Source organism: Coregonus clupeaformis, unplaced genomic scaffold (assembly GCF_020615455.1).
Source record: "Coregonus clupeaformis isolate EN_2021a unplaced genomic scaffold, ASM2061545v1 scaf2574, whole genome shotgun sequence".
In the NCBI taxonomy this organism is placed as follows: Eukaryota; Metazoa; Chordata; class Actinopteri; order Salmoniformes; family Salmonidae; genus Coregonus; species Coregonus clupeaformis.
This window is the reverse complement of record NW_025536028.1, coordinates 1-16,727: the sequence shown is the minus strand read 5'-3', so window position 1 is coordinate 16,727 and position 16,727 is coordinate 1.

The following is a 16,727-nucleotide window of genomic DNA, read 5'->3' as shown; positions in this document are numbered from 1 at the left end:
TGTTTCTCTGTATAAATATAGTCTACTACAAGTTTGAATGCAGATGCAGCAAAAAATATGTAGGCTTATACACTACATTACCAAAAGTATGTGGACATGTGTTCGTTGAACATCTTTATTCCAAAATCATGGGCATTAATATGGAGTTGGTCACCCCTTTGCTGCTATAACAGCCTCCACTCTTCTGGGAAGGCTTTCCACTAGATGTTGAAACATTGCTGCGGGGACTTGCTTCCATTCAGCCACAAGTATTAGTGAGGTCGGGAACTGATGTTGGGCGTTTTGGCCAGGCTTGCAGTCGGTGTTCCAATTCATCCCAAAGGTGTTCGATGGTGTTACGGTCAGGGCTCTATGCAGGCCAGTCAGGTTCTTCCACACTGATCTAGACAAACCATTTCTGTATGGACCTCGCTTTGTGTACAGGGGCATTGTCGTGCTGAAAGGGCCTTCCCCAAACTGTTGCCACAAAGTTGGAAGCACAGAATTGTCTAGAATGTCAACATTGTATGCTGTAGCATTAAGATTTCCCTTCACTGGAACTAAGGGGCCTAGCCCGAACCATGAACAACAGCCACAGACCATTATTCCTCCTCCACGAAACTTTACAGAAGACGCTATGCATTGGGGCAGGTAGTGTTCGCCTGGCATCCGCCAAACCCAGATTTGTCCATCGGACTACCAGATGGTGAAGCGTGATTCATTACTCCAGAAAACACGTTTCCAATGGTGGAGAGCTTTACACCACTCCAGCCAACGCTTGGCATTGCACATGGTGATCTTAGGCTTGTGTGCGGCTGCTCTGCCATGGAAACCCATTTATTGAAGCTCCCAACAAATAGTTATTCTGCAGACGTTGTTTCCAGAGGCAGTTTGGTAGTGAGTGTTGCAACCGAGGACAGACTGTTTTTACACGCTTCAGCACTCAGCGGTCCCGTTCTGTGAGCTTGTGTGGCATACCACTTCGCGGCTGAGCCGTTGTTGCTCTTAGACGTTTCCACTTCACAATAACAACACTTACAGTTGACCTGGGCAACTGTAGCAGGGCAGAAATTTGACGAACTGTCTTGTTGGAAAAGTGGCATCCTATGACGGTGTCACATTGAAAGTCACTGAGCTCTTCAGTAAGGCCATTCTACTGCCAATGTTTGTCTATGGAGATACACCTGTCAGCAACGGGTGTGGCTGAAATAGCCAAATCGACTAATTTGAAGGGGTGTCCACATACTTTTGTGTGTGTGTGTATGTATATGACAGGCCTACATTACCAGGTTCAGGTTAATTCAGATTACGCACTAGGAGGAGTTCTAACGTGGAGGAGTTCTAGCGTGTTCAGGCAATATATTTGATATTGATGAGCTGAGTAGTGTGTCACTCAGGACCACTGTAGTGGAATAAAGTGATATCAGATGTGGATCAACATGTTTTTTCCAGTGTGACCTTCCTCTGGAGATCGAGGACCTGTTCACAGACATTGAGGGTGGCAGGGTTCTCATGGCTTTACTGGAGGAACTGACAGGGTGTAGACTGGTAAGGATCCATCAGCCCTACTGTGTTGTGGGTCTGATATTTGCCATGTTTCGCTGGAGGTGTTCTGATATAGGCCTACTGTACATTGTTTGTTTTACTGCTACAGTAGCCCATGTTGTGTGTTCCCCACAGTAAATGAATGACATTTTCGAGTATAGTTGTCTGGGTAATGAGTTATTTGTGACTGCTTTTATTGCACTCCCTGATGGTCTATCCCTTATTTATTGTGCTGGGTTTGTGGTGGAGGTGCGTGACTTTGGGCAGAGCTGGAGCAGTGGCCTGTCCTTCCTGGCTCTAGTTAAGTCTATAGATCCAGGCCTAGTGGACATGAGTGACACACTGTCCAGAGAGCCCAGGGAGAATGTAGAGGAAGCCTTCAGGATAGCACATCATGGCCTGGGGATCCCACCACTACTGGAGCCTGATGATGGTACAGACACCCTACAGAGTGAACTCCCTTCATGTTAATACACAGTGGAAACAAAGCATCTAGATGAATACAATGGCTTTTACTGCACAATGATGTACTGTGTATCATCAGTACATACAAGTCTCTGCTTTGTAATATCATGTTTCTTTTTGCTAATAGATGTCACACACAGTACTCCAGATGAGCAGTCCATCATAACCTATGTGTCCCAGTTCCTAGAACACTACCCTGGACTTGATGAAGTGAATGTTATGTCGTCTAATTGTTCCACACTACGGTATTCTTTCAAATGTTGCTTTACCCACCATTTACATATATAGGGTAATATTTTTTACAAGCCTTTGACAAGACATTGTGGCTCTTAATAAAATACAATAATAAAAGGTCTTCTTTCATTTGTTTTTCAATAGGACAGTGCATCTGACTTTGACATGAGCTCAATCCTGTTCAGAGACAATACTAACCAACCAACACCAGAGACCTTCACCCCAGCAGAGATCACTGTCCCCAACCCTGACCAGACCTCTGCCTCCACCCCTCCACCAGAGGCTAAAACCTGGGCTCTGTCTCTGGGTCAGGAGAGGATCAGGGAGCAACCTTCAAAAGGTTATCAATCAACCTACCAGTGTAGTTACAAACAGTACAGGAATGAAATCATCAACATGTATTGATCATATCTTTACTAATGCTGCAGAGATTTGTTTGAAAGCAGTATCCAAATCCATCGGATGTAGTGATCACAATATAGTAGCCATATCTAGGAAAATCAAAATTCCAAAGGCTGGGCCAAATATTGTGTATAAGAGGTCATACAATACGTTTTGTAGTGATTCCTATGTTGTTGGTCTGTGGTGTGTAATGAGGAGCAAACAGACACTGCACTTGACACATTTATGAAATTGCTTATTCCAGTTACTAATAAGCATGCACCCATTAAGAAAAGGACTGTAAAAAATGTTAAATACCTGTGGATTGATGAGGAATTGAAAAATAGTATGGTTGAGAGGGATGAGGCAAAAGGAATGGCAAATAAGTCTGGCTGCACAACCGATTGGCAAATGTATTGAGAAATCATGTGACTAAACTGAATAAAAATAATAAAAAAACACACTATGAAACAAAGATAAATGACATAAAGAATGATAGTAAAAAGCTTTGGAGCACCTTAAATGAAATTTTGGGAAAAAGAAACTCTGCTCCGTCATTCATTGAATCAGATGGCTCATTCATCACAAAACCAACTGATATTGCCAACTACTTTAATTATTTTTTCATTGGCAAGATTAGCAAACTTAGGCATGACATGCCAGCAACAAACGCTGACACTACACATCCAAGTATATCTGACCAAATTATGAAAGACAAGCATTGTAATTTTTTGAATTCCGTAAAGTGAGTGTGGAAGAGGTGAAAAAATATAGTTGTCTATCAACAATGACAAGCCACCGGGGTCTGACAACTTGGATGGATAATTACTGAGGATAATAGTGGACGATATTGCCACTCCTATTTGCCATATTTTAAATGTAAGCCTACTAGAATGTGTGTGCCCCCAGACTTGGAGGGAAGCAAAAGTCATTCCGCTACCTAAGAATAGCAAAGCCCCCTTTACTGGCTCAAATAGCCGACCAATCAGCTTGTTACCAACCCTTAGTAAACTTTTGGAAAAAATGGTGTTTGACCAGATACAATGCTATTTTACAGTAAACAAATTGACAAACTTTCAACATGCTTATAGGGAAGGATATTCAACAATCATAGCACTTACACAAATGACTGATGATTGTCTTAGAGAAATTGATGATAAAAAGATTGTGGGGGCTGTTTTGTTAGACTTCAGTGTGGATTTTGACATTATTGATCATAGTCTGCTGCTGGAAAAACTTATGTGTTATGGCTTTAAACCCCCTGCTATATTGTGGATAAAGAGTTACCTGTCCAACAGAACACAGAGGGTGTTCCTTAATGGAAGCCTCTCCAACATAATCCAGGTAGAATCATGAATTCCCCAGGGCAGCTGTCTAGGCCCATTACTTTTTTCAATCTTTACTAATGACATGCCACTGGCTTTGAGTAAAGCCAGAGTCCATGTATGCAGATGACTCAACTCTATACATGTCAGCTACTACAGCGACTGAAATGACTGCAACACTTAACAAAGAGTTGCAGTTAGTTTCAGAGTGGGTGGCAAGGAATAAGTTAGTCCTAAATATTTCTAAAACTAAAAGCATTGTATTTGGGACAAATAATTCACTAAACCCCAAACCTCAAAAAAATCTTGTAATAAATCATGTGGAAATTGAGCATGTTGAGGTGACTGAACTGCTTGGAGTAACCCTGGATTGTAGACTGTCATGGTCAAAGCATATTGATACAACAGTAGCAAAGATGGGGAGAAGTATGTCCATAATAAAGCTTTGCTCTACCTTTTTAACAGCACTATCAACAAGGCAGGCCCTAGTTTTGTCACACCTGGACTACTGTTCAGTCGTGTGGTCAGGTGCCACAAAAAAGGACTTAGGAACATTGCAATTATCTCAGGGCAGCACGGCTGGCCCTTGGATATACAAAGAGAGCTAATATTAATAATATGCATGTCAATCTCTCCTGGCTCAAAGTGGAGGAGAGATTGACTTCATCACTACTTGTATTTATGAGAGGTGTTGACATGTTGAATGCACCGAGCTGTCTGTTTGAACGACTGGCGCACAGTTCGGACACCCATGCATACCCCACAAGACATGCCACAAGAGGTCTCTTCACAGTCCCCAAGTACAGAACAGACTATGGGAGGCGCACAGTACTACATAGAGCCATGACTACATGGAACTCAATTTCACATCAAATAACTGATGCAAGCAGTAAAATTAGATTTACAAAACAGATCAAAATACACTTTATGGAACAGCGCGGACTGTGAAGCAACACAAACATAGGCACAGACACATGCATACACACACGATAGCATACGCACTATACACACGTACACATGGATTTTGTGCTGTAGATATGTAGTAGTGGAGTAGGGGCCTGAGGGCACACAGTGTGTTGTGAAATCTGTGAATGTATTCTAATGTTTTTAAAATTGTATAAACTGTCTTAATTTTGCTGGACCCCAGGAATAGTTGCTGCTGCCTTGTTCTGCAAACAGTGGCAATCCCCAGGCATCAGGGTATGTTCATTCATACAGTGGATATTCTCTACTATGAACATTACACCAACACTGCAATTGTCTCAAGGAATTGCCTTCAGTCAATTCAAGGTCAATTCAACGCTCTGGTTGTCTCCAGGTTTCAATCATTTATGTTGGCTATGTTTCTCTCTGGTCTTTCAGTGATGGAGGTGTTATTTCCGGGAATGTGGTGCCCCCTTGTGGTGTGACGATGTCGGAGCTGCTGCTGGTTCTGTGGATTCTTCTTTACTGTCTCTTCATCCTTGCTATCTGAACTTCTGCCGTCTGTTCTACAGACACCTCAGACTCAAGAGAATCATGGTTACACTTGTGAATGTAAACTCTAAAATCGAAAGAGTTACCAGTTTAAGGTACATGCATATGAACAAATTTTTTTTAGAGAGCTGTCAGTTTAGGACCTCATTTAGGGATGCAGGATGTCTGGCTTGTCTGTCTCTCATCTAGACCTCTTAATAAAATTAGTCCAACAAAGTAACCGCAGTCCAACCAAACTAAGTTTATTACACCAGTGTATTCTTAGCCACAAGATGTCAACATAAGGCCAGGTAAGTAGTGTGTCCCCAGTGCTGTACGCCTGGTAACAAACAGACTGCCAGGTAGTTAATTAGCATGGGTATCGTTGTGAGTTCAAGCAAGCAGTGATTAATAAAGCACATTGGAACAGACGGACTAGCATTAACAAGCTAATGTCATAAACTGCAAACACATTCAAATAATGAGCTGAACATTGGGGGTTAATTAAAAAGAAAAATTTGATCATATTTGATGTGTAAAATCAAGTGTAATTTTGAATATTACATTACATATTCTGAGAACATAATAAGCATGCCTTGAATGTATTTTTAAAAAACTGGGTAAATGCTCCATTGTCCACAGTCAAAATACAGTAAATGGTCCATGACAGATGTCTTTATACTTTGGATAAACACACAATTACTTGGCTGAGAGTTTGTGTATGAACTCAGTGCAGCAGAGGGTCTACCACCAAAGTGAATGTTACATTAAACAATGTTAAAAAATATAAAGTTTCTCAGCTCATCTCTGTGTGTAAACAGCAAACACACAGCAGACTGAAATTTGGACAGAGTTACGTATATAAATGAGAGCTCATGCTGATCGATAGCTAGATTAGAAGATAGATGGGAAGTGTTAATAATGAATAGCATAACATGGCTTACAGTGTTAGCTGGGCTCTTAGGCATACTTTTCAGTGCCTTGGCAGCACTGCTAGAGAACCCTCCCAGAGGACCAACAGGAAAGGAGAAGAGAGAGGAGGGCCAGGGCCCCCAGCAGCAGCAGCTGGACACCTCAGCCCTCAATGCTGCCCTGGCCTTCAGCCCCTACCATGACCTTGCCAGCAGCCGGCCTGGCCACAGCCTCCTATTTTCCCCCCTGGGCCTGGCCTCGGCCCTGGCACTTTCACCCGGACCGAGCTGCTCACCACCCTGAGCCAGGGGCACGTGACCGAGGAGCGGGTGGAGGCTACCCTGTCTGCCCTCATGCCGCTGGAGGGAGGTGGGTGGGGTAGGGCTCAGCTGGGGGTGTGGACTGGCCTGCACGTGGACGGGAAGCCCAAGCCAGACTACCAGAAGTTACTCAAGAATCTTATTGCCCAACCCCAGAAGGCCATGCCCAGTGTAAACAACAACACAGCACTAGAGACACTGGTCAGAGACCTGAAGCTCTCTAGTCACAATGGCTCAGACAAACTCATTCTGATGAACCTTATACATTTTAAAGGTACAATGTTCCCTTTTAAGATAAACATATAATTACTAGTTCTCTGATGCAAGTTAAAGAAATATATTTTTTTAACTCAGTAGTTAATTATTCTGTTAGTCATATTAGTCCTGAGCACAATAAGTAATTTAATCTTTATCTTTAGTGGTTCCCAACCTTTTTTGGTTACTGTACCACCAACTGAATTTTGCTCTGCCCAGAGTACCCCTGAAATACCCCCTCGTGCATTTTACAAGTAACCTTTTGGACTCATTAGTATTTTCAAGTACCCCCCGTGGATAGGTCCTAGTACCCCTGGTTGGGAACCACTGGTGTAGCCTACAGTATACCACATAAACCTATCAATATATAATGAAAGTACTATGTTTGTAATTGAATGACAGGGTAATTGAATGACAGTGTTGGCTACAGTGCATTTGATATTTGCAATCCCCTACAGGTACATAAGTGGGAGCATCCATTCGAGAGGCGTCACACAGTCAACGGGCGTTTCCACGTGAACGGGTCGTCGAGCGTGGAGGTTCCCATGATGTTCCGTGACGACTCTGCAGAGCTGAGGATGCTGTATGATACTAACTGTTCCACCACGGTGCTGAGGCTGCCCTACTCCTCTTCCTCCCCTGACCCCCTCCACCAGGCCTCCCCCAGGCTGGCCTCCCTCCTCCTGCTACCCCAAGGGAGAAGTTCTGCTCCTGGAGGTGTCTCTCCACAGCCAGGATGGACTTCTGGCTCTCCAACCTGAAGCCTGGGTACACTGGCCTCGACTCTCCTCAAGGGAGGGAGCGAGTGTGTCTGTGTTTGTGTGGGCAGGTGGATGGATGTGTATGTGTTTCCCTGTGTGTGCATGCGCATGTGCATACTTGCATGCATGGGTTTGAATTGTGGGTGTGTGTTTGTTTGTGGGTGTATATTGATTGATGGTGTGCTGTGTTGAGGGACCTTTTCTACAGGGCCACTCATGTCACGTGGTGCGTGTTGTTTAGCAGAATGATTAATTGTGCTGAGCTGATCCCGAGTCAGCAATAATTACTTATTTCTGCTTCAGTAAACGTCAAGTCGCCTACTACATGGACTCATGCAATAACAAGACAGCATCCTAAACACAATCCATTAACACATTGATTGGTATTTTCACACAGGCAGCCAGAAATCCGGTTCCCAATGTTCCTCATCAAGAAATCCTGCAGTTTTGTAAAGTCTACTGAAAGCGTCTTGGGTCTCAGCCGACTTCCCCGGGTATCTTTAAAGAATACCCTGAAACTCATTCAGGTAGGAGGACAACTGGAAAGCTTTAAGACGTGACAATACATAAAGATTGTTATGGTTGGAAAAATCATAGCTTATTTGCTATTCTGCTCAGGATAAGGAATTCTTACAACTAACAAAGTGCTACTTAATACATTTTTGGGTCAAAATGTGTATCAGAACGTATTTGGGGCCAAGATTAGGCATTCCATCAGTTGACCTCTTGCACCAAATCTTCTCAACACATCTCTCTCTCCCCCCTCTCTCTGTAGGCTCTCCATGAGGGGCGGCAGGTAGCTTAGTGGTTAAGAGCATTGTGCCAGTAACCGAAAGGTCGCTGGTTCTAATCCCCGAGCCGACTAGGTGAAAAATCTGTCGATGTGCCCTTGAGCAAGGCACTTAACCCGAATTGCTCCTGTAAGTCGCTCTGGATAAGAGCGTCTGCTAAATGACTAAAATGTAAATGTAATGAGGTCATGCTAGAGGTGGATGAGACCAAGTCAGAGAAGGGGGGGGTGTTCGGACATCGCCCTGGACTTCTCTGTCCCTCCCAGGATTACCTTCGACAGGCCATTCATGCTTATAATGTATGATGAGCTCACAGGCCTCATCCTGCTCATAGGGAAAATCATCAACCTGACAGAAATGTAATAGCCTCAGTCTTTTTTGGGGGGCGGGGTTGTCAATCTCTATCACTCATACCTCTGTTTGTGTCCCCCCTTTGGTGAGGATTAGAAGAATGAGAAGAGTTGTTATTTTCAGATCGTCTTTTTGCTTATTAATATGTACCCTGTGATATAAACTTAGGAAATGTTACATCGGAAACTGTATTTGTGGACTGTCTGTGCCTTTGAAATGGATACTTTGAAATGGATGTTTTGATAATTAAAATCGGTTTCAGAAACCACCTGCTTGTTTGCGTTTTGTAGATTTCCATAATGATGGCATGAAAGGGCATTTGTTAAAGAAAACTCGTGAGAATGTACTTGTTCTGCTCTAGTTTCTGTTTTACTTTAATATTTTAGATAAAACACTTTCTTCTAGTTATAAAATACAGTGGGGGAAAAAAAGTATTTAGTCAGCCACCAATTGTGCATGTTCTCCCAATTAAAAAGATGAGAGAGGCCTGTAATTTTCATCATAGGTACACGTCAACTATGACAGACAAAATGAGAAAAATAAATCCAGAAAATCACATTGTAGGATTTTTTATGAATTTATTTGCAAATTATGGTGGAAAATAAGTATTTGGTCACCTACAAACAAGCAAGATTTCTGGCTCTCACAGACCTGTAACTTCTTCTTTAAGAGGCTCCTCTGTCCTCCACTCGTTACCTGTATTAATGGCACCTGTTTGAACTTGTTATCAGTATAAAAGACACCTGTCCACAACCTCAAACAGTCACACTCCAAACTCCACTATGGCCAAGACCAAAGAGCTGTCAAAGGACACCAGAAACAAAATTGTAGACCTGCAGCAGGCTGGGAAGACTGAATCTGCAATAGGTAAGCAGCTTGGTTTGAAGAAATCAACTGTGGGAGCAATTATTAGGAAATGGAAGACATACAAGACCACTGATAATCTCCCTCGATCTGGGGCTTGACACAAGATCTCACCCCGTGGGGTCAAAATGATCACAAGAATGGTGAGCAAAAATTCCAGAACCACACGGGGGGACCTAGTGAATGACCTGCAGAGAGCTGGGACCAAAGTAACAAAGTCTACCATCAGTAACACACTACGCCGCCAGGGACTCAAATCCTGCAGTGCCAGACGTGTCCCCCTGCTTAAGCCAGTACATGTCCAGGCCCGTCTGAAGTTTGCTAGAGTGCATTTGGATGATCCAGAAGAGGATTGGGAGAATGTCATATGGTCAGATGAAACCAAAATATAACTTTTTGGTAAAAACTAAACTTGTCGTGTTTGGAGGACAAAGAATGCTGATTTGCATCCAAAGAACACCATACCTACTGTGAAACATGGGGGTGGAAACATCATGCTTTGGGGCTGTTTTTCTTCAAAGGGACCAGGACGACTGATCCGTGAAAAGGAAATAATGAATGGGGCCATGAATCGTGAGATTTTGAGTGAAAACCTCGTTCCATCAGCAAGGGCATTGAAGATGAAACGTGGCTGGGTCTTTCAGCATGACAATGATCCCAAACACACCGCCCGGGCAACGAAGGAGTGGCTTCGTAATAAGCATTTCAAGGTCCTGGAGTGGCCTAGCCAGTCTCCAGATCTCAACCCCATAGAAAATCTTTGGAGGGAGTTAAAAGTCCGTGTTGCCCAGCGACAGCCCCAAAACATCACTGCTCTAGAGGAGATCTGCATGGAGGAATGGGCCAAAATACCATCAACAGTGTGTGAAAACCTTGTGAAGACTTACAGAAAACGTTTGACCTGTGTCATTGCCAACAAAGGGTATATAGCAAAGTATTGAGAAACTTTTGTTATTGACCAAATACTTATTTTCCACCATAATTTGCAAATAAATTCATAAAAAATTCTACAATATGATTTTCTGGATTTATTTTTCTAATTTTGTCTGTCATAGTTGACGTGTACCTATGATGAAAATTACAGGCCTCTCTCATCTTTTTAAGTGGGAGAACTTGCACAATTGGTGGCTGACTAAATACTTTTTTTCCCCACTGTAGTTAAATGTTATACAGGTTAGGGCTGACTTTTATTACATTACAATTTCACAATTAAATCGTTTTACAATTAGGATGAAAGAACACTATACAAACTCAATCATCCGTCAATATCAGAATCAATCATTTCATTGATTGACAATCATTTCAGAGACAGCATAGCTTTGAACGTCATCTTATCCTTAGGCTACACTCTTAGATGCTATATACACTGAGTGCACAAATCATTAAGAACATGTTTGACAGACTGACCAGGTGAATCCAGGTGAAGGCTTTGATCCCTTATTGGTCACTTGTTAAATCCACACCTGTGGAACGCTTTCGACACCTTGTAGAGTCCATGCCCCGACGAATTGAGGCTGTTCTGAGGACAAAAGGGTCCTACATGGAACCCAAAAGGGTTCTACCTGAAACCAAAAAGGATTATACCTGGAACAAAATAGGGTTTTCCTATGGGGACAGCCAAAGCACCCTTTTGGAACCCTTTTTTTCTGAGTGTACATTACAAGCTGGAGTTCAGTTTCAGAATGAAACATTTCACAATGACACACAGAGAGCAAAGCTCCGAGTTAGAATGAAATTCAATCTTTCCATGCTGGAGTTCTAAAGATTCCATTGTGATATTTCAAACTCTGGGAGATGAAAATGATGAATAGAATAGAGCAAGATGACTCAGACAGCAGATCAGTCATGAATGGCAGGAATATGTCAGCTCAATAATCTGTTCCTAGCTTTCAACAGTGACAGATCACCATCGTAAGCCAATCGGTGGTTCCAATACGGAGTGTAATTGGACAGCTACTGGTCCCACGGGGGGCCAGTATAAAAATATATGTATTCACTAACTGTAAGTCGCTCTGGATAAGAGCGTCTGCTAAATGACGTAAATGTAAATGTAAATGTCTACAGTAGGGTTCTGGAATGTCATAAAACATTGTGGAGATTGTAAAGTATTTATGGTACTTCTGCTTTCTGAAATGACAGGCCTTCTAAAAACAAAGAACGGCCTAGAATATTTAAGTAATTCTGTGACAAACGTATTCATGTTGCACCGTTTCAATTGTTTGAGTTATTTTGAAGGCACTAAGAATACAATAGTCTGGAACATCCTTAAAATCCTACAGTGATTTTCTCAAGAGTGCTGAGCCATGTCACATCATGATGTAAGCTAGTCAGCCTGGCCAGATTAATCTCCTGTTCAGCCAGGTCAGTGAAAGGGCGCGGGTTCTGGTAAATCATTTATTAAATGTGATCAGCTGATCTTCTCAGGACCATAAATCGACAGAGTTGCTGCCAAACTGTCTCTGGCAAAGAAGACATTGAAGGGAACTCGTTGTCACTGCATTTTTTTAAGTTTTGAAAATGTTTGATTATATCATTGTTTAGTTATGATAGCTAGCAGTACCTAGTGATGATAGGGATTAACTGCTAAATCTGGGAGAGTGAGTAGGTGTTTGCAAGGTGAAATGGTAATACAAGTGTATTTAATTCTATGCCCAGGAAATGTTCCTATGTGAGGCTAAAATTAACATATGCAGTACTGTATATCTTATCAGTGCTGAGTTCCTTCACACTTTTAGTTTCAAAATGACCAAGGTGATAAAATACCCATTTTATATTGTTGTATACAGTGCCTTCGGAAAGTATTCAGACCCCTTCCCTTTTTCCATATGTTGTTACATTACAGCCTTATTCTAAAATGGATTAAATAAAAACATGTCCTCAGCAATATACACACAATACCCCATAATGACAAAGCAAAAACAGGTTTTTAGAAATTTTAGCAAATGTATGAAAAAATAAAAACTGAAATACCTTATTTACATAAGTATTCAGACCGTTTGCTATAAGACTCTAAATTGAGCTCAGGTGCATCCTGTTTCCATTGATAATCCTTGAGATGTTTCTACAACTTGATTGGAGTGCACATGTGGTAAATTCAAATGATTGGACATGATTTGGAAAGGCACACACCTGTCTATAAAAGGTCCCACAGTTGACAGTGCATGTCAGAGCAAAAACCAAGCCATGAGGTCGAAGGAATTGTCCGTAGAGCTCCAAGACAGGATTGTGTCGGCACAGATCTGGGGAAGGTTACCAAAAAATGTCTGCAACATTGAAGGTCCCCGAAAACACAGTGGCCTCCATCATTCTGAAATGGAAGAAGTTTGGAACGACCAAGACACTTCCTAGAGCTGGCCGCCCGGCCAAACTGAGCAATCGGGGGAGAACGGCCTTGGTCAGGGAGGTGACCAAGAACCCGATGGTCACTCTGAAATAACTCCAGAGTTCCTCTGTGGAGATGGGAGAACCTTCCAGAAGGACAGCCATCTCTGCAGCACTCTACCAATCAAGCCTTTATGGTAGAGAGGCCAGACGGAAGCCACTCAGTAAAAGGCACATGACAGCCCGCTTGGAGTTTGCCAAAAGGCACCTAAATACTCTCAGACCATGAGAAACAAGATTCTCTGGTCTGATGAAACCAACATTGAACTCTTTGGCCTGAATGTCAAGTGTCACGTCTGGAGGAAACCTGGCACCATCCCTATGGTGAAGCAGGGTGGTGCGAAATATACTTCTCCCATGGGCAAAGAACCTCAAAAGTGGTCATGATATTAGTTAACAATAACTTTGATCCGAAAGTGAAAATTATCCAAACAGATCCGTAAGGTAGATGGATTATTTGAAATATGTTAATGGTCCATAAACAGATATGTGTGACGAGTACTGAGGATACGAAGATGCAGGACGCAGACGCAGGAATCAACAAGGTAAAGGTTTACTTAACAATGAGAAAGAGAATAACAAGGAGCGAGTAAATGACACAACGCTAACAATTACACACAACAATGACTGAACAGTCCAGGGCTATATAGTGGTGGTGATGAGATGAGGTGCAGGTGCGCTGGAGGTGATTAGGGTGCGTTGGGTTTCTATTCCTGTGTTGCTGAGGTGGTGTGCTCAGACCAGTGGCTCAGTAGACCGGTGAATCAGAGCGCCGGAGGGGAGCAACAGGAGAAGATGTGACAGTACCCCCCCCGGAGGCAGGAGGTGCGGGGCACGCGTAGACAAGATGGCGTATTGAATAGAAAGCGTACAAAACACCTCAAGATAAAAACATAATATTCAAAATCAGTAAGTTAGACTAAATATTAGCATTTCATATATTCGCAGTTAATATAATTCAATCTGGATAATAACACAAAACAGATCATAAGGCTAGAGAAATATATCGACAAATATTACAACAACACGCAACACCCAAACATGACTGAAGATAAGCGTGGAGAGCCGATCCCCAAAAGGAAACGCGACTCATCGACTGATACAGATGATATATGCTTTTCACCACTGGGTATGGTAAGTGTGGAAAGCGACCTGTTGAAGTCGATAAATGACAAATTGGCCATACTAGAATTGGCGAGTCTTCAAATGAGTGACGAAAAAGCTTTGGTAATGGAGAAAGAAACCAAAAAATTAAAAGTGACAGTCTCTAAGATGGAAATGGACGTTAGGGAACTAAAAAAGGAGAACAACCTTCTGAGAGAAGCCTTACTAGACATCCAAACTAGATCAATGAGAGAAAATCTAGTACTTACGGGTATTCAGGAAAAGGAGGGAGAAATAACAGAGAATATTATGAAGGACTTCCTGCATACAGCGCTACAAATCCCACTCGAGGCTGTCGATAAAATCCAACTCGAACGTGTACACCGTTTCGGAAAAAGAGGACAGAAATGTGAGCGCCCAATCGTTGCCAAATTTGCTTTTTTTTAAAGATAAAGCTATGGTTAAAAGCCTAGGGAAAATAGGCATGAATGATCAGTTCCCGAGCGAGATTGCAGAAAGGCGCAAAGTTCTGTATCCAATCTTCAAGGAAAACAGATTAAAAGGGAAACGTGTTGCACTCGTGGTGGATAAACTGTATATCGACAACCAAATGTTCAGAGACACAAAGACTATTCCATGGCTATTCTAAAAGTTGTAATAGAGGAGTCGAATAATGGAGCACCCGATACTAGCAATGATAGGGATTGTAATATTAAATAACATTTATAGTAAGTATAGTATTTTATAAAAGGATAAAATGATATAACAAGAAAAGATAATAAGCAGAATAATACATCTTTAAATACAAATAATTAGAACATGGCTTTTTTGGCGGGAGGTTGTTGTTTTGGCGGATGGTTGTTGTGGTTGGTCCTGTGTTCTCTCTGGTGTCCTTTCCCCCTTGCGGCAGATGTGGATGCGGATGCGTTTGCACGCTCGGCCCATTGCTTCCGCAGTCAACCATGTGGTGTGCATTTCTGTGTTTGAAAAGGTGCGGCGTTAAGTGAGTGAGAGGGGAAATGGTTGCATATCCCAGAGCCGACGGGGGTCTATGAGCAGGGGTAGTGAGAGAGAGCTTTCAATTTTGTGTAGATGAGGGATATACATTTTTAAATATAGTATACATCTAATCTAATTTTGTATTGTCCTATCATGATGGAAAGATCCCTAACCCTATAACCTGGACACCCACCTGAGCGACCCATACACCAAAGAGAAGTTCCCATCTCTTTTAAGGACCTGCTGTGAGTATGCAGCCTAAACAGAGAAATAAATGCGGTCAGAGACCTACTTGAGCAGCAACGCCCCCTCAAGATTCTGAGCCTGCCTGGCAGGGTTGGTCCTACAAAGCCAGAGCCCCCTGATGGGAGAGCATAATATACAAGGAAATTCTCAAAGATGCTAATGAGAACCTTGACGACCTTTTACCTAGCCGGTGGGGATTCCGGTGGGGTACGCCCACCCAGGTAGTGGCAGTGCTGGCAACACTGGCTGCAGTAACCCATGGGGAGGGGGTCACACTCGGACAATCAGAGAGGGGGTTTATCATTGTGGCCCAGGTGGCACAAAATAATCAAAGGTCTGACCGCTTTTGTATGGGACACCTTTAAATGTGCCTTTAAAGGCCATGCAATTCAGTACTCATCTCGAAAACAAAAGCAATTTAGGTCAAAAGAGTTTATACTAACAAAGGAAATAGAAAGTCTAACAGAACAGATAGATGGCAATAAAAACTGTAACATAGAGGCTCAGAATAAATTAGAGGAAAAACAAAAAGAAATGGAGAAACTTATTCAAGAAAGATCAAGTGTAATATATTATAAAAAATAAAGCAAACTGAATGGAATATGGGGAAAAATGCACAAAATTCTTTTTTAATCTTCAACATAGGAATGCTACCAAAAAGAACTTAATGAAACTGGTTACAATTGACGGAGTCACCCATGATTCACCAAATTATATTTTGAAGGAGGAAACAAAGTACTTTAAGCATATGTTTTCTTTTCAGTCGCCTCCATCTCCTCTAACTGAAGCTAATTGTAGAGATTTTTTTTCTATTGATAATGTCAAATTAACAGCCATACAGAAAGACTCATGTGAAGGTGAAATTACAGAGGAGGAACTTCTGGATGCAATTAAAGACTTTAAGTCTGGGAAAACTCCAGGGTTGGATGGCATACCAGTCGAGGTATACCAAACCTTTTTTGATATACTAAGAGGACCGTTATTAGCATGTTTTAACCACTTCTATGTAAATGGTAGATTATCTGACACTCAAGAAGAAGATCTCATTATTACGGAAACAGGATACAAGTGGAAAAAAATATATCCAGTCCATTTAAAAAATTGGAGGCCCCTTACACTTCAGTGTTGTGATGCAAAAATTCTAGCAAAATGTATAGCGCATAGAATTATAAAGGTATTGTCGGATATTATTCATGCTAATCAGACAGGTTTTTTACATGGAAGATACATTGGAGATAATATAAGGCAAGTATTGGAAACAATAGAACACTATGGAAAACATGGGAAACCAGGCCTGCTATTCATAGCAGACTTCGAAAAGGCATTTGATAAAGTACGATTGTGGTTTATATATAAATG